Raw genomic sequence first — 19891 nt, forward strand, 5'->3', positions numbered from 1 at the left:
TCCAAAAAAAGTGCCAAGAAACATAGGACACTACAAAGCGTAATTATTTTGTAACGTAAAACAGCAGTGCAGTTTCCATTTGATTCATTGAAAAAATAAAACTGGTAGCAATCAAACTTTTTTTTGTACATACAGGTTCTGATGAAAAGTTTGTCTCCTCCAGATTGCTTAAAATTCTGGAAGGAATGTTCCAAATAAAGCTTTTCTAATTAGGTTTTGAGATCTCCATGGAGAAAGAATCATACACGTACCTGATCGCTTCCTTGGATCAATGCCTCTACTCTTTATAGTATGCTCTGGTTGACTGCTAGCCATGCAGACCCCAGGGAAGAGCTGGATGGCAAAGAGCTGTGATTCATGCCAGAATCAGAGACTTCACATGCTGAAAACGGAAAAGAGAATTAAAAGCCAAATTTTTTTAAAGTCTTCCAGGTGTTAATTGCTCAGCAGCAATAGCCATCACAACACAAATAATTTCCTAGGAATTAGAGGCTCAAGGTTGCATTTCAGGCCACTGGCTCTTCACAGCTTGTTACTAATCTGCTGGAAATTCCCTGAATTACAACTGCTGTTGCTTAATTGTTTCGATAGGTAAGTTTTGTTTATTTGACAGGCTTTTATTAAAGCTGTATGTGTGACAGGATTATAAAATTGGGTAGGTGTTGCTCCTGGGCTAAATCTTCTACTATACTTTTCATCTGGAAGTTTAATTTGTACATCTGAGTCATAAAACCTCTTCAAAAGGAAGCGTCAGAAAGAAGTGTTTCCACATCTTTATGATCAAGTTTTTCAATAAGAAACCTAAGCTTAAAAGTCGCTTCGGGCTCTTGCACACAAATTCATGAAGAATGTGCAGGCGTATTACTTATGGGTGCTCTAGTTTACACAGTAAGCTATACTACCAATGCTCTGGGCAGAGAGAAAGGGGAGACTGCAAAAATATAGCGACCCAAAGCTGTCCACTTTGGAGCTGTTGCCCTGGCTGATAATATTTGTCTTTCACTGAGACTGGCAATTAAATATGGTTTCTAAAAAAAAAAAAAAAAAAAAAAAAAAATCAGTATGGCTATATTTAACTGCATACCACAGCCAGCCTTGATCACAAAAGTATATTCTCATTAGTTATTCAGTTTCATTCATCAGCTCAATGTGCAGCTTCAGCCAAAAGAGGCATCAAATTGTTGAGCATCATCAGGAAGGGTGTTGAGAACAATGCAGAGAACATCATTTTGCCAATGCGTAAAACCCAGGTGCACCCACATCCTGACTAAGGTGTGCCACTCTGCTCTCAGCATGGCAAGAAGGACATAATGGACTGAGGGAAGGTACCAAGAAGGGCAGTTAAAGTGATGTGGATGATGGTACAGCTGACTTACCAGAGGAAACTTGAAGCTGAGACTTTTCAATTAAGAGAGGAGAAGGCTACCTGGCAATAAGATGAATGAAAAACTTTTTCACTAAATCCCACCTAGAACTAGGGATCACTAACACTAATAAGAGATTTGTTTAACAGATATAATAATTTCTTACATAGCAGTCAATGATCTTGTGGCATATGCAGTCACAGCAGGTTTTAAAGGCAAACAGTATGAGCAGTTCCAAAAAAAGGGTAGACAAATTCATTGACATGTCCATAAACAGGGAAAAGGCAGAGATGAGTCTATAACAGCTCTAATTGATGACTGTGGATGCTGGGAAGGGAACTCAGATAGCAGTCAGGTTTGTTTGCTCTTTCTAAACAGAATCTCCTAATGCCACTGTTGGAGACAGGATATTGGGTTGGATGGATTCATCACTGGTCTGACCAAATAGTGCATTTCTTAGCTGCTTACAGTAGCAATGTCCAAAACAGAGCCTCAGTGTACAAACTACTGTATAAGCATATAGCAAGAAACAAGTCTGCTAGCATCTGCTTGCTAGTTCAGTAAGCAAGACAGGTAAAATGGCAAGGAAAGTATGTATTACTACTGTCATTCATAAGAAAGGAAGCACTCTATGTCATGATTTCAGACTGAGGTCCAAAAAGTGCCATGTGGTTTTGCTTGCCATTGGAAGTCCTCACATTCAGACAAGATGGGACCTATGTGAGTCACGCAGAATGACAAATGGTGTTCCGTCCTGTCCATCATTGCTCAGTGTCCTGAAGCTATGTAAGCCCAAAGTGCTGTTTCTGGTTGACATTGCTCTGGCTCTTATTCACACCACTTCTTCTGACCCCAAAAGGGTCCTTCAGGCTTCCATGTACCACTGAACTCAGAGATGAATCTCCAGGAAACAGCTCACAAAGCAGAACTACAAGTCTCTTTTATATCACAACAGAGGAATAAGGAGAATAAACTGAATTGTACATGAACACAATGTAACAGTGTTCTCCCTAGAACAAATGCAGCTCTACTACTTTTACTACAATTTTGAAATTAAAAATATTGACTAGAGGTCTTTAACAAAGGGATATTTTAAATTTTTTTTTTACATATACACAAAAGTAGTAACAAAAGAGAACACAGATTTGTACAAATATATTTTGGTTCCTATGTTCTTGGCTCAAATGGAAGATCAGAGCATGCAATTCATTCTCTTTGCCTGAGCTTATCAGGGACATGATAAATACTGGACATTAAATTAGAAATCTTCCTTGAGAGCAGAGCAGCCCATGGGAAAGTTGTTACACTCATGGAAAGGTTATTGAGATGAATGTCTTAACGAGTGCTCAGGACCTTCCTGGAATGTCAACCTGCAGGCAGAAATTGAAGAATTTACAGCAAACATTACACTAGCCTCAGCAGCGGCTTTGGTGAAAAAGCAGAAAGTGGCTAAATATGGTCCTACCATTAGAAGTGATGCAGAAAGGTCTCAGATGTTGGATGTGGCTCTAACCTGGTTTCTGCTGGTACAAGCTCTCCACAGCCTGTAGCTGCAGGAGGTACTGGCTGGGGACTGCTGTATAAGTATTTTAACTCCTAAACAGTACCTTTCCCCCCTCGCCCCCCACGTTCCTCACAAGGAATTAAACGTGTATTGAGCTGCTGGCAGAGCCATCTTTCAGATGGAGGATAAAACATGAGCAGACAGGATATTCAAAGACAACATGTCACTTTTTACTACAAGAGGAAAGTTAACTTGAGTTCTGGTTAGGCCAGGTTTGGGATGGTTTTATTTTGACTGAGGTGGAGGAGAAAGAGTTTTTGTGGTTGTGGTGGGGGCTAGCAAAGAGAACAAATTGAAAACAAGCTTTTGGGGTTTTTTTTTTTACTGAACTTTCAACAAGACTCCAAAGTGCAGTAACTGAAAACAACTTTTGGAGGTGGGCAACATCTTCAATCTATTATGCTCTTTCTGTGGCCAGTTTCCTCTGTGTGGGAAGGAGGCTATCTTTTACATAATAATTGAAGGGAAAATATGCATTAAAGCCCCAGACTAGCACACTCCAAAGCATCTGCAGCACCTGAGCTACTTCCAACACAACAAAACATTTTTGTAAGTGACTCAAGTTCAAACAGACACCAGCCTTTTAAACAGGTCATCTTCTACACAGCAACAAATGGACTGTTTCAGTGGAGTTAGGGAAGAGGTCATGGTCCTATAGCTTGTCTCACAAATGCAAGGTCCCATGTAATCACTAAGCTTCAGCCAGGCATAACGTCATGGGTTGCAAAGGGCTCTAGCACAATAAATATGCATCAGTTTTACTCAGACCTGTAGAAAGGGCAGGAGGAAAGCAATGCTCGTGACAGTCAGTCTCTGTAGGGATCACCAAAGGGCACAGCCATAGCTCAGCTGCCCCACGCAGGAGAGAGAGGTTTGGGGTAGCATATAGAGCAAGAGGAAGCAGTGACTGGCAGGATTCTGGGGAATACCAGAAGCAGCTGGCAGCCTATGTAGCTGGCAGAAAGATTTCCCATTCTCCACCTGCCAATTTTTTTGTTCTTGTCTTCCCTGCTCACTAAAGAAATGCATAGATGTTTATCAGCATATAAAACCTCCGTGGAATCACTTTCAATTACTATTTAAGTTCCCAAAAAGACAGCATATAATCCAAATGGAGTAACATCAAGCTAGCTTCTAAACTTGCACTACAAAACATTACAATAGCTGAGTCTGCTCTAGTGAAAGAGGGAAATCACCTGTGTCGTGTAAACTAGCAGGTGTGTCTATGACTGGGGACCTCTGTCAAGGGCAGTAGAACAGGGACCGGCTGAACAGCTTATGCTGTCCAGAGGTCCCGTTTGCCATGCTCTCCTACAACACATCCTGCCATCTCTAAGAAGTGAAACCTTAACAAACTTGTCAGCAAAACCATGGTTCTGTGACACCACTTGCAAATCCACTGATACTTTAACAGCACCAAGATTTCCACAGAGGATTTTCATCTCTAGTCACAGATGACCACTCAAATCTCAAAGTGTCAGATATCCATTAAAGAAGGAACAAATCAAAGGTTAAAAATTAAATGCGTTGAAATCTTTGACAAAATGACTGAGCCTCCTTTTTCCTTTCTTCTGATGTTACAAATTGGGGGGTGAGCACAGTTTGAATGCTGGGCTTTTATAGTGTCTTTTGCTTATCCCTCCAAGAAATATATATAATAATGTGGAGAAATTATGCAAAATTGCAGGTGTCTTCCAAGTGTGATGTGTATCAACTACATCAGGAAAGGACCATTTATGGACATCCTAGGAGAGCAATTAGTCTTCATAGTCATTTAACTCTTGCTCCATTGCCCCTAAAAGTGTAGACATCTCCTTGTGTTTATTTCACACATGATACTGAAGCATGGACCATTTTCATATGTTTGGCAATACTGTAATAAAATGGGAGAAGCAGTTATTTAACCAATAAAACCGCTGGCTGGAGCACAACTGGCCTGTTTTACATATGACCAGTATTCTCCTGCACAAATACCTGCTTTAAGCTAAACATTTCTTGCTTTTTACAAAGGCTTACAAAAAAATGTCAGGAAGCAAAAAGCAAGGAAGAGATGAGACTAAATCCCTGGCGTGTTGGTATCCAAAACTGAGAGACCAAGATCAGCAAGATATTGTTAAGACTCCTCTTGGTAGATATCAGGTCCTATTTACTGCGCTCAAACCACTATGGTTGAATTGGGATGGTTTCAAGCATCTTGGCAGTAACACCTAACAATTGAGCTTGAAAAGCAAGATGGCAAGGCGGCTAGGAAGACATCTGCCTGGAAAGAAAACAAAAGCTGACATCAAAAAAATTATCAGTTCACATCCCAGCTAGCATGGCTTAACTCCCTGGCTCCAAATTTGCATCCCTGCACTTGCAATTCTAATGTCCTGGTAATGTGCTCTGGTCTTTGTTCATTTACTTGTCCTGTCTGACTGGAAATGATGTTTTGGCAACAACCTGCTATTTACTGTGGCACCACAGCCCTAAACATCCTTTAAGACATGCTGAGGCTTAGCTGGCCAAATTCTTATGCTGGCCTTTCAACTCTCAACAAGAGCTGACTGCCTAGCTTGCTTACATCCTTTTCAAAAATCCCAGGTTCTGTTTTTCAATAACATTTTTTAAAATATCTGCTTTTAAAAAACTCCCTGCAACCTACCACTTGAACAGCGAGTGCTATACAACTTTCTGATACTACTGGGAAAAACTCTTATGTTCACTAAACTCTAGTAAGTGAAATAACCTACAAATCAAATAATGAAGTATTGCTATTGCTGTCCCCCCATGTTCTAATACTGTGCACTTGCATAAAAACAAAAATGATACACCAGCAGATTGTTCTTTGGATTAGTTTCCATATGCAATGCTTCCACCTGCAATTCCTCAGTTAAACAATAGGCTGTTCTGAAAAGTACTTCTGCTCCCCAAGAAAACAAGGGTCCAAAAGGCAAGGAAACCACATCAACAACTAACAATAAACCCTGTGGGAAGTACAGATCCTTTTAAAAACTGATGGATTAGATTCAACCTCCTTCAATAGGTACTCATCAGCAATAGTCCAAATTAATTTTACAGCTGACAGCTTAAAACGGTTGGGTGACTTAATCTCTCCTCTCAAAATGGAGAACTTCCATTTTCCTAAAGATCCTGAACTTTCCAAAATGCATCTTCAAAGATATATGCTGTTTCAGCAGCTTTGCAGGATATTAAAACAAGCAATCATTTGTTATTTTCTACACTTGTCCTCCTTGTTAATTGCTGCAGAGCAGCGTAAATCCAAAACAAGGTAGTACAGAAGGGCAATGGCTCTACAGACTATATTCTCTGCCAGAGGTGATGTGGATTTGTTCTCTTAGCCCCCATGAGTGACTGGCTAAGGAGCTGTACCTGTCACCTCTGTTGCTAGTTGAGAGATTAAGCACGTAACTTGTTTCAAGTATATACTATAGATGGTTCTACAGCAGTACAGTTACTCAAATTAACTGTGTCACTGTAAAAACAATCCTTTTTATCAAGAAATAACTTAACAGTGGCCAGGGAAAGAGGAAACGGGAAGAGAATAGGGTGAGGGGGAAACAGATACCAAGGGCATGGCAGAAATGTCTGCCCTGTCTCTCCACAAAACTCATACCTCCAGGTGATACCAAAGCACGGAAATAAAGAATTGAAGCAGCTGATCAGGAACAAATCAAACTGTCCAGAACCTCAACATGAAAACAGCAGGTCAAAAGCAGGGAAACACTGAAACTATTTTTTTTTCTTGTTGAAGCAGCATGGCTGCTGCTGCACCATCAGCCTAGAAGCAGGAATCAATCCGTGACTGCAAGCACTGCAAAAGTGGCCATAAACACATTGCATGGGTCTATCAGACTATGAGAATATCAGATGATGCTGTCATATTCCACAAACCAGATAGGGTTGAGGCTTTCTGCTAGGACTAAGGTCTTCCCTCTCAGTCACTGGCTTCTTTGCTCTAATGCACTTTAAGAGGGACACTTAACAACTGATACAGGGGAAGAATCATTGTCATGAGAATGCTTGCCACACCTATCTACTACAACTGACCAGCCTTACACCTGGGTCCCAGGCAGGTGGGTGTCTTGTAGTTTCAAGGTGTATGTCCTTTTGAGATATTTCTAATCCCTGCAGCTCAGGAAGGCAGGAGATAATGGAGGATGTGCTTGGGCTTCTTGGTGATTATGAGAGGGAATCATAATGGATCATTTACACAATTAATTCATTTCCTATATCCAGCATATTTAATTAATCTAGGAAATAAAACTGATTATGTTTCTTCTAGAAAGCATATTCCTTCTGCACCAGAACTCGATCTTGCCTTTACTATTAATATATGGCTTGGCGAGATAAATACAATGCAATTTTTTTAAAATTATTTGTCCCAGCATCAATCTTACCTAGTCTTTTAGCCAGTTCTGATTCTACAGGAAGTACATATCTCCAGGATGCAGCAATTCTTTGTCTAAAGGTAGAAGATTCAAAATTAAAGTTAAAACTATAAATGTATTGATCCCAGTAACCAAGAGAGTCTGATTAACTCTCAAAAATTCCACTTGCTGCTCCCCTTCTGAAGAGGTCCTTAGGCTTTGGCTTGTCCAGGTCTTGAGAGACATGAGGATTAATCTTGATTGCTGTCTACATGCTCATTAAAAGTTTTAATTACCTAAACAAGCCTTATAGTTAAGAGAGATCATTTAGATTTTTCTTTACAGAATTTAAGATAGGAAGGTGAATAATCTACTTAGTTTGGTGCAGTAATTCCTTCCTTTCTGGTAGGAACTGACCTTTCTGGTGTGTCTTACTGGAGTTTGGGACACTGTATACAAGCTGGTCTGAGGTAGAGGCAGGCATAGGCAAAATAAAAACAATAGCTACAGGAGAAAAACGGAAGAGGTAGGAAATTTATTTAGCAGTCAGTGGTGGTGCTATTCCTTTCTAGAGGCTAGTTGTCAAGTAGATTCCGTAATTTCTCTCCCCTTGATCCTCAACTCTCCTTTTCTGGACACAGAAGACTGCTGTACATGGCCTATTACTTCTAGAACTCATTTATCCACAAATGTGGGATATATTCCTTCCCAGCATCCCACTAGCTACAGAACATGCTTTAGCTATGTAAACTTTACTGCCTCATCTGGGCTTTAGCAGAATAAACCGGAAGACAGCTGTTAGCCAACAGATAACCTTTCTCTCAGGATACCCTGCCAGTCCCCATTCCCTCCCCAGACAATATCAGGTAGACACAGCATATTTGCTAAGAGACACCTATTGACTAGTAAAGCTAGTAAGGAAGCAGAAGCTGCCTAAATGCAATGCATAGTCTGACCCTACCTCCATCCAACTATAAATATTTGCAGTCATCCGAGTTTCTCTGATTTCATTTCACTTTAACTACAGCACCACCACCTTTAACAGTTTGGACTGCCAGCCTCATGACAGTGGACTTTTTTCCTTGCAGAAGGACCTGCATTTGCATCACAAGCAGAAAAAACTCCCAGCTTTTCTTTAAAAATTAAATATGACTGGATCCCTCCTGATTGCAGGAGTAAGCCTGGAAACATGATCCAATAGCTCCCTAAAGGATCATAACCCAGAAGGCAGTGTTGGGGAAGTGTGGGGGGCCAGAGCCACAATGGAAGCATGGCTTTTGAGGAGCTTTTGACACTTTAGAGGTCACAGACTTTCATTCAGTCCTTTGTGATCTTTACCTTGGACTGCAAATGGACATTCAAGATGCATAGGGTAAAGAAGGCACACCTTGAATTCCTATGTTCCTCACACTGCTAAAGCTGTTCAGCATCTGAATCTCTGACACTAAAGGCCTGGCCTGCCTTGACAGTGCTGTTTGGACAAGGAAAGTCTGCCCAGGTGCTTTTAATTATTAGGAAAGTAGTTTTCCAGAAATAGCTTGCTGGCTGTTTGCCAGTTCTATTTCTTCCAACAGGAAAAGCTAAATGTAAACATCCAACACTTCATAACAGACCACAGAAAACTCCCTCCAACTGGAGCAGGACCCTGAAAAGACTACACTATCCTCTCATCTCTTTTACAAAAAGCTGGACTAGCTCATAAGCAGAATTATCCCACATACCTTAGCAGATTGCTATACGGAGATTCCAAAAGCTATTTCACACTACAGGAGACACTGCAGTGCCAAAGACTCTCCCAAGTCTTGATACAGAAATGCTCCTTGTAGGCTTGTGAGAGTAGGGTGAACAGGGAACTGCTGCCATGCAAATACTTACAAAGCCCTTGGGTACTGCCAAAAGAGACCACTCCCACCCAGTTGCCTAAGAGAGGCAAAATTGGGCCCACCTGAAACTGATTGAGAAGGAAGGTTGGTGGATATATATATGTCTGCTCTCTTTTATTCCCTTCTTCAGCATTTGCTTCTTCTCAAAACCTGCTAATATGGCTACTGTCAGGTTTGCCTGAACTTCAGAAAAAATTACTGTTTAGTTACATGGCAGTGTGCTTACTTATGACATGTTTATAGAGGTATCTTATGTGTTGTAGCCTCTCCTAGGCTCCAAGAAGAACTCCTTAGGGAGTATTTCACCTCCTGCTTCCTTGCACTGTACCTCGGAATGTCTTACAGGAGGCAGAGCCTCAGGTGCAAATCCAATAGGAAAAAAGTGGCCCCTTATAACTCTAAGCATGACACATGGGGAGGCAAGAAAGCATGTTTTCTGGGTTCTGCCACCTACGTACAATGCTCTGTCAGGAAGAAAATGAGACAGAGAATGTTACAGTGAATAAATAGAATTTCACTCTTTGCAGTAACTGCTAGGCAGCTCATGGCTCCAATTCTCCCTTTGCAGCCTTGTTCCCCACTGGCACGGCATCTGTGCTCAGTCTTTCAGCATTGAAAGTTCCTTATTTCTGGAATCTGTAGCCAAACTACATGACAGGAGAAACATTCTTATTAGTGCTTTAGTTTCTAGTTGGGCAATTTTTGGAAGACATCCAGGACTGTAGGCTGAAGTAAGGAAATGGCATGGTTTGATTGCTCAGGTATTACTACTTTACTCTTAATTCCAGCAATGCCTAGGGGTTACCAGGAACAAAGTTCCTTTGTTGGTAAGTGCTATACAAATCTGTAGGATAACAGTTGCAGTAAAGAGGTGATGGATAAAATAGGAGACACAGAGAAGGGAAGTTTTTTACAGCTGGCACAGTAAGTGATTAAGTAGCTTGTCCAATATTGCAGAAAGAAATTGTGTAAGAGCCAGAAATGGAGACTATGTCTGCTGAGTCATAAAACATGAGTTTACTCATCTAAATTTTTTCCCATTGCATAAACGCCAAGGAGCTCGGCTGTGATATAATACACAGAAGTTGCTTAAATGTAACTGAACTCAGTAAACAGGGAGTGGTTTCATTAGCTTAAAAGAAAAGAAGACCTTTATCTTAGAGAGGGTGGAAAATAAATTACGTATTTGCAAGAAAGGCAGTGGCCTAGTCTTCTGGGTCACTGCTGGGCAGTGTTACCATCGTGCTAATTCCAACAGGGAGATGACTCAGTAGCGTTGACACTGTGGCACTGATGTTGGTCTCTCTTGCACATCCGACTTCCTTGTTTTGGGCAATTTTTATAACTGTACCCATCCTCCACAGTTCTTCAGCTCATTCAAAGTTTCCATAGCCAAACTCATAGGTCTGGAGAGACCTATGTGAAAATATTGCCTATCTGCTACAGGTACAGGTAGATGCCAAGGGAGGCTTGCAGCTAAATGGTGAAGTCCTTGCAATTGACAGCAAAGGAAGGAGGGAAGAGGGTGTCAGGAGAGAATTGCATTGCAGAGCACTGAAGATTGAATTGGGAATTTCTCCTTTGGAGACCCGTTGTGAAAAAATAAAGGATCATCTTGCTTCCTCTTCACAGGAAGTCAGGCAAGGCAGGGAGCTGGCGTCAGCCTCAGCCAGCTGAAATTAGCAAGAATTAGCATGAAATCCAGTGTCCAAAAGTAACGTTTATAAAAATTAAGACCCTTATATGGCACCAAAATAATGCAAAGGAGAGCTTCCCAGGAGGACTGTGGAAGCATCGGCACTGTCCCATCACACAGTCCTTCACATCTGCCTGTAAGGCAAACAAATAGCTCATTCAGTCAACTGAAGAGATTTGATGCTTTCCATGGTAGGTCTGGGAATTGAAGAGGTGGTATGATACAGGATGGTAAAGAAAGAAACAAAGCTGGGGCAGAGGGTCCCCACTGTGTAGGAAAAAGCCTCCAGTTGGCAGGTGTTCGACTGTTTGCCCTGACAGTCAGCCTCTGATCTGGCAGAGTACTAACAGCTATTTAACTGGCAGCATTTAAGTAGTTCGTTGAAAGCAACATGGCTGCATCTGGGCTTGGAGTGTAACACACAAATTAAATGCTCTACTACAGTGCTGCCTTGAAGTACTTCCCAAAAATGCAAGAATGAGCATCTTTGGCATTGCCTAGGTTAGATTTTTGCTAAAAATTTCCCACCAGTTCACATCCGCTCTGAAGGGGAGATAGCAGCAATGTGGACTCTTGCGCAAAACAGACTGTGAACTTGAATGTCAAAGGTCTGAGTCCATGAGGAAGGATTTTTAGAAGGCCCAAACACATTAGGAGATCAGATACCATTGATTTGTGTGCATTCTAGAAAGAAAATTTGTACCTCGGAACCCATATATATGTTTCTGGAAAAGTAATTTGACTTTCAAATTAGCACCTGTTCTCCATCTCCAATGAGATTTGCACATGTCCAGAACTTACAAAACACCAATATATTCCTCTGTAGAATGCTAAACCTAAACATTTATTAACATAACTTTAGACATTCACATTTGTAAAATGTTGACCTTCCTCTAAAATATTGTTTTACTAACTGATTTTTCTCATTATCTAAAAGTTGTACATGTAGTGCTTTCTAACCATACCAGTAGGTTGGATATGAAAATGAAGACTATGTTAAAACAAACCTAGAAAAAAAATCTTGAAAATTTGGGTCTGTTTGGGTGGTTCCTGCAATTTGTCTTTTCATAAAATGGCCTCTTTTGCCTGGGGAAAAATTTATATGCTCTTAGTTTTTGAATGTTGTCCAATGAAAATTTCTGAAGGTTATTTTTTTCCATTTGAGAACAGAAACATGTCCGCTCCATGCTCCCCTGCCCACAGCTGTTAAAAGATATGTAAAAGCACAGAAAAAAGCCCAACCCAAAACATTAGTTATTAAACTTCCCCCTTCCTCTTATTTTGCAATAACAGTTCAGAAGCATGCACAGTTAACTTTTCATCATGAAAATTATTCTCATCTAAGTTGCTAATACACCCATAGAACTGATAAGCTAAGAATATTTCCTGGATATTTTTTTTTTCCACTTAGTATATATTTCCATGCCAAGCAGAAGTGTGTTCTCTACCCGCTCTGAAATTCATATCCAAAGACACATTGCCTGCAGAAAGGCAGACTTTAGGAGGCTTTTTTTTTCTTGTCTATTTTTTGCTATCTAATAGTTTTGGTGGTTACAGAAAGTTGTTCAAGACTGATCACTCAGAGTGCTCTGAAAGAACTTTTATTAGTAACAACCAAGGCTAATAGGCCAAGGCAGCACATAAACAAGAGGTTTCTTCTTTTAACATCAGGATCCCTAAACAAAGGGATCTATTGATCTTCTAAACTATAATGCAGAGCACTCAGCTTTCTATATTTTGCCTACAAAAGCTGCTCTAACTTCCTGCCAGGAAAATTATGCCAGGCTGACTTTATAAAGCAATCTGAAAAAGGTCTGAGCTCTTACGAAAACTGGAAATTCCATGGCTATTCTTAATACTCTTATAAATATTATTAATATTCTCTGATTAATATTCTGTTAAGAATATTCTGTATTATCTTCCTCTATGACTTTTTACTGAAATAGCATTATACAGATCCTTACTACATAAGCACACTTAGGTGCTGGCAGGTAGAGAATTTTGAGCACCTGAGCACAGGCACCCACACAACTTGTCACAGGACCCCAAGAGGACCTCAGTGAGTGGGAGTTCTGTTTCTGCCCAAGGGGTAACTCTTGCTTTTCAGTCTCATGAGCATTGCTAGTGTTGGCCTTGCTTGAGTAAACCGTCCACCAGTTGACTCCCTGCATTTAAGCATCAAGCCAGATAGCCTTGCTAGCTCAGGCGCCATGTTGTGCCACCTCAGTGATGTGTTGCTTGGGATTTGTGAAGGTTGGTAGGACTGGCCACACTGGAACTCAACCAGGAGAACAGTGACAGCTCTGCAACCATGACAGGTGCTTGTGTTATGCCGGAAGTAAGACCTGGCAGACAATGTCAAATCTCCCATTAGCCCACTATCCTGTAAATGACAGTAGCCAATAGCAGAAGCCTAGGGAATAAACGGAGAAGGAGTAACAACATTCTAAGCATGTAGTAGTTCTTTCGGAGGGTCTCTCCAGAAGTTTTTCTCCAGCATCCAACAATCTGCATGTAGCTCAGGACTCTGGGATGTAAAGATATAGGGATCTGTAGCGCATCTATGTGGTTAGACCCTGACATTGATGCTTTCTGTGGGAAAGAGCACAATTCATCAAGAATCAAAATACAGATGTTTCATTCTTCAAAAGTTAATTCAGACTTATAAACACCAGAATCATTTGATGAAAGCCTGGAGAATTTTATGGAAAAAAGAAATTAAAAAGCAAGAAAGAGGGAACTTGCCAGCCTGCCGTGGTCTCACATTCCCTTGTCTGCACCCCACCCATTTGACCCTGTTGAGCTAAATTGGTATCAGTGATATGGTAAACTGCAAACTAGGCGAGGTTATGCCAGTGGTACAGTCAGTCATCCTGTCTTAGCTAAACCACTTTCACAGGAGCAAGAGGAAGGACTAGGAAGACCTTTGTAATGTGCACAAGTATATCAGTGCTTTTATGGCCTGGTGACTGGAAGCCCTACACATGTTTCAGTTGATAAGGCAATCACAAGGCTTTCATTCTCATCTGAATAAGAACATTTCATCTTTGCAGTATTAAGTCCCATGTGCTAAATTAAATTTCCTGCCAGCTCAGCAAACAGTTTTGATACTTTGAACTGCATTGTACATGCTTTCCTTTCATCACAGGATGCATTCTGTCTCAGCATCAACAGCCAAGAGGAGAAACACCACTTAGGCCAGGGAGCTATGTCTGCTTCAGCACAAGTATCAATATACTGCGGTCAGTGAGCTGTGATATTTGGAACCACCATCAAGCAGCTGGGATGGGATTAAGATGACCAAGCAGAGGTACCTGCAGTGGGGGCAATGATGTCTGAACTACTCACTGCAGGCTCCTTTAACTGTCCAGGGAGATAAAAGGCTACTTGGTTGGCACAGTGTAGCTCATCTGATGCAAACAGCTGGGCAGACAGCATCCTAGAAGTGCCTCTTTCAAAGTGCTGTTGAATTTTAAGGCTGTGCAGAGAATTAACTCAGGTGTAGACAGCGACATTGCAAATCTCTATGGTCAGGAAGGAAGAATCTGACTTTCAGTTCCCTCCCAGTTCTAGCCTAATAAAAGTCTTTGCCACAGTAGGTTTGGGGAGGCTTCTCTATTTCCCCTGCTGCAACTCACTCATCTGTAAGTGTGTTTCAAAATGCTTCATACTTACAGGCTAAATTTTGCATCTTCATTCAGGAGTTGCCTAAAAACCTAAAGCAGAGAAAGCTGGACATATTTTGCTTTCAAGAGAATTGAAGGAAGAGGGGAAGCAACTGATGGCATTATTGAAAAAGCAGAGGGTTTTTTTCACATCATAAATTCTCAACAATTTTAAAACATTGCATCTTGTTAAAGTTCGCCAAATACTTGTGCTGATTTTGTAAACAAGTTTGAACTGTTTTAAATCTTTGTTACACTTTCCTTATTTACATTTTTACTAGATAAGAGTGGGTGACAGTTGTGATTAAGTAGGTTTTAAAGAAACAAAAGTTCTCTGGATGCTACAATACAAAGTAAAAGGTAGACTGGGGGAACAATACACAGTGAAAATTGTCTGGGCACAGAAATTCGGTTGTCTTTTGGTCAGCTCTATTCACAGCTCAGTGCCTTCCCAGCTTTTTTTGCATCATCTGAAGTTCATAGCATTTTACAGATTTGCTGGCATAGATTCAGAAGTATAGGGGGTTTAGCTATTAAAATAAACTCAAAAATGCACTTTTCTTTGTTATACCAGTGAAACATCACAGGAAAACGGGCTTGACCTACAAACCTCAATTTCTCAGTATCCCAAACTCTAGCCTTACTTGATCAGAGTAACCGAACATGCCCAAGGACGAAAAGCTTAATTTGCTATAAGAAGGAATTAAATGTGTATAAACAGAAACTAGGTTTTGGCAGGCTATCCTCTTTCCTAATCCTTCAGTATTTCCCCAATTACTATACAGCCCAATCATTCTACAGAAGTTGTTTCTATTAACACTGCAAGAGGCCATCTGTCTACAAATACCCAGTCAAATAATAGAAAACACCACAAGAATAATCAAATTCAGCTACTGACAGATCTAAAAGATTTGTGTGCAGAATAAATATTTACTTTTTAGGCACTTCAGTGACATTCTGGGATTTTTCCAAGCATGTATCATTTCAGGGTGGCAGGGAACTGTAACAATTTTTTCTCCACCCATTTCAAGAATTTTTACTTTCAGTCATCAAAGATGATGTAACATGAGGCCTTTCCAATCTGCATCCTGCTGTTACACACCCCCAAAATATTGTTCATGCTGTGAATGTTACAAGCTTGTAGAAAACATAACAGCACGTTCTGATCCCAAAAATTCTACCTTTCTTAGAGGTGTCTCATCTGAAAGATCAGAGTTCCTCTACAAAACTGTAGTTGTAGCAATGGGTGGATCCTCTGGATGGGTCCCCTGAACCAGTGTAGATGCATTGGATTTTGTAATCTAAACTAAAATACTTGAAATAGTCAAACAGTTTATGTTGAGAACTATTTTAGATTTGTTTTTAAATGCACTAATTTGCATAGAAGTTTCCTTTAAAAGCTTCAGTTTGAAATCAGTATTGCTTGTCATATTCAATATTCCTGTTGAAAGGGAGGGAGAAAAGGAAGAAAAATGGGGAGGCTGCACAGAACTAACCTGCTGGCCAGTGCTAGCAAATATAGCAGCTGGTATCATATTGTGCTGTTATTTTCTGCTATTCAAAGTTTCCATGGGGACAGAAGAGACAGATTAAAAAGATTAACTAGGAGTGGCAATATATCTCTGAGCAATGAACGTAACAGAATACGTGCAAGTGTGGAAGAGGGTGGTTTCCCCTCCTGTTCAACAGTCTAAGAAATTATAGCGATCCTGTAGTGGGTAGCTATTTTTCAGCTACTTTTCACCTTCCATGTTTCACCACTGCTCATCTGGATGCCTGAGAGGAATACCCACTTAACCTATGAAAGAAATACCCTGGTACTCACAGTGCCTTTCAAGGGAGAATGTTGCTGCCCTGTACACAGAGAGCTGTACAGCTGTGCACTTCCCACTTTGCCACATGTAGGCTTGAGCCCCCAGCCTCTTAGTAGAGCAGTCGCTTGAGTCTGGCCCTGATACTGGGAGGTAAAATTTCAGAAATGATGCAGGCACATATGATCGCTCTGTTACATTGATTTTCACCAACCTGCCTCAGAACTGAATTTGCCTCAGTGGCCATAATGATTCTAACCTGTAATTGTAGGTTTTAAATTAAGTGTCAAAATATATTAAAATCAGCTGATCACAATGAAAGCAAATTTAGATATGACGAAGAAAGATCAAAAGAGTTTTATGGAAATGGACTAAATTGCCTCTTGAATGATTATCTCTGCTTGAATACACAGATACTTTAAATAAAAGCCTGTCTGTCTGAGAAAATCTTGCCTTCAAAAAATATCCTGGGATTTCTGATTCTTGAGAGAATGAAATATACAGGAGGGATATCTTTTCATAACTACCTTATGCTGTAGAGTTATGATATACTGCAAACAACAACCACAGTAACTAAAAAGGTACACATACAGCAGGTTTGTGTAAAAACAAATTACATATATGTTTGCAATATGGTCTGAAGTAGTATCATTACTGCTTAGAGAACTAAAACATTACACCAGGGATAACTACAGCAGCCAAAAATCAGCTATTATGTAATAGCTGAAAAAAAAGAGGGAAAGAGGGAGAGTTAAAAAACCTACACTGCATCTCCTGATGGTCCCTGGGGTATCTATCCAGACCAGATGTTAGGAGGGAAGGATGTGCTTGTACAGCCTGCTGTACAACAAATGACAGAAGGACTATGCTTCTTGCAATAGGGTAAGTAAAGAGGTGTTAGAAATGCTGGGGAACTCCTGCTTGTGGAAGGCAATGGGGAGGAAGAAACTCTCGTGCTTAGTTGTAGGTCTCACCTTCAGAAGATGGGGGGCCAGTTCCTGGCTGCAGTGTTTGGTAAATCGACTCATCTCTTTCTATGCCTTGGCCACCTATCTGATGGCTTAAGCCAAATAGCAATTCTGCATCATTCAGAGCTATGTTAAAAAAAGGAATCATTAATTTTAAAATCAAATAGATATTAGTTATTATATGTTGCTATACAATAATATAGTTCTTATAAACTACTAGTTATTATTTGTATCTGCTCTGCAGATAAAACAGTTCATTTGGAAAGCAGTTCTTCAACTATGAAAACTGCACTAATATAGAATGTATTCCCCTTCCTGCATAAGCTATACTGTTATAAGGCACTTACCACCCACGTAACTGTGGCCACATTCAGTAGGAGTTGTTTCTTTTTTTACTAGCTCAGTAGAGCGAATGCAGTATGAGTTCAGAGCACAGAGAGGGACCAGCAATAAAAATGCTCTTCGGCTGTTAAACCTTCACGCCATTTTGCTGCGACCGAGAAAAGGATGGACAAGTAGCAGGAGAGTTAATGTCAGGAAATAATAATAACACTAATACTTCACTAATTACTCTTTTCCTCTGCACTCGATCAAAAGTGAGATTAGGACTGCAGCTAACCAAAAAATAAACCCCAACAATTTATGTTAAGAATAAGAGGATACATCTGTTTCCTGCCTTAGCCAGATCTGCTCACCCTTGTCATCAGAATAGCTGCAGAGACGCAAAGTTCTGAAGATTAAAGCTGAGGGTCACTATTTTTACCCAGAAGAGCTCAAGAATATGCGTAAGAGTATTTCATTATGTCATCTCTGCCTGTGACAATGCAGAAGTATTGCCAAATGGGGAAACTCCTAATTGTGAAAAGCTCATCTGAGTGAAAGCAAGTGAGAGATTAAGGAAATATCTGGCCCCAAAGAGTTCTTTACTCCATTTCAGGAAGCCAAAAAGACAAGTTTACCGTGGATTTAACTAAGTGCAGCACTGACATTTGGCTTTAGCAGGACTTTGCCAGTATGTCCAATGTGTCTCAGTTTCTACAGTGGAAATTCCTTTACATATTTTAGAGCTGGTAAAGACATATTTTGAAAATGAACTCCATTTAATTTTTCTTTTACATACCTCCAGTTTTGGCCTGTTGGCAGGATTTTTTAAAAGATGAAATTTGCTACAAAAACTATCATAGTGGGAATACCTAGTCACGCTGACAACTTACTACCATCTGTTCACTGATTACTCATGAGTGGTTGGAGTCCCCTTTGTGCTAAGCACTGCATCTACACATAGCAAATGAGAAAGTGCCTGTCCCAAACACCTCAGAATAGATGGAGCTAAGATTTGCACAAGACTGCAAGATGTACATGGCAGAGCTGGGAAATGAGCCCAGGTTCTCTCATTTCAAGTCTAATTCCGGTTCATCTTTCTTTCTGAAATGGATTCGAAACTGTCCTATGTCTGTAGGGAAAAAAGGTACATATCACTGACTAATATGCACACGGTTTTAGTAATCTGTGTTTAAACATAGGAGGATGTACAGATGCTGTGAATGGAAAGACTAAATTAGTATTTAAGCTGAATGAAGGTGGAGGCTCTGCTACAGCCTGCACTGTTCAGCTTGATAGCAGCAGAAGTAATCACTTTGTTTCACACAGACTTCTCTCTCTGTGAAGCCTCCTGTCTTAGAGGAAATAATGCTTTGGTTTTTGCCATCCTGTTTCTCCCATCCCCAATATAAACCCCAACTTCTTGTCATTCTAGCAACCTTCTACCTTCAAAACACCTGAGCTAGGTTTCTACAGAGCTGAGATTTACAAAAGAAAAATACCTTTGGAACCATTTTCAGTTGTCTTGTTTGTCTTTTTTTTTGTTGAGTATGACAAAAAATGCCCAACTGGACCTGGTTGGGCAATGGGGAGATCTGAGCAGGGAGGGAGAAAGGGAGAAAAGATCCCTGCTCAAATAAACAGCCTGTTCCTGTTCCTCATTGGTCCCTTGCCCAAAAGCTCTGCTAATACCACAGAATCTATGTTGTAGAAGATTTTCATGACATCTTGAACCATTAACCTACAGAACCTGGTGTTACTGCACTCCTAACTCAGGCATTCAGTTAGATGGAACAAATCTCAGTCCAAGTAACATGTCTGGATTACTGGTATATCGGAGCCTCAGAGCCAGGGAGGTGCAGAAGGCCCAGAGAAGCAATGTGCAGGAATTGCACGTATTGGTGCAGCGATTCCTTCTGTAGCGGGCAAACAGCAAGAGCTGTTGTGTGCCCAAGGAGATAGGTCTGTGTTTGTCCTACTGATCTGCACTCAAGTCTGTTTCTGAAAGTCCTCGACACAGGAGCATGGAGAAGGTCAAAGCTACTACTGCAGGCCAGGAGCTGTAGTGATGACCACGCAGCTGCTCTATGCTATGTCAGCAATAATGTTGTATCACCACCAATTCCTGAGCCAAGGAGGTCCACACACAGAGTGCTTGACCCTAGCTCTGCAAGCAATTAGTTTTTTGACCAAAAGGCACTTAATTATAATGTAAATGAAGAACTATGGAAGGTGGTGTCTAGGTTTTT

This window comes from Phaethon aethereus (assembly GCF_964289735.1).
Source record: "Phaethon aethereus genome assembly, chromosome: 5".
Lineage (NCBI taxonomy): Eukaryota > Metazoa > Chordata > Aves > Phaethontiformes > Phaethontidae > Phaethon > Phaethon aethereus.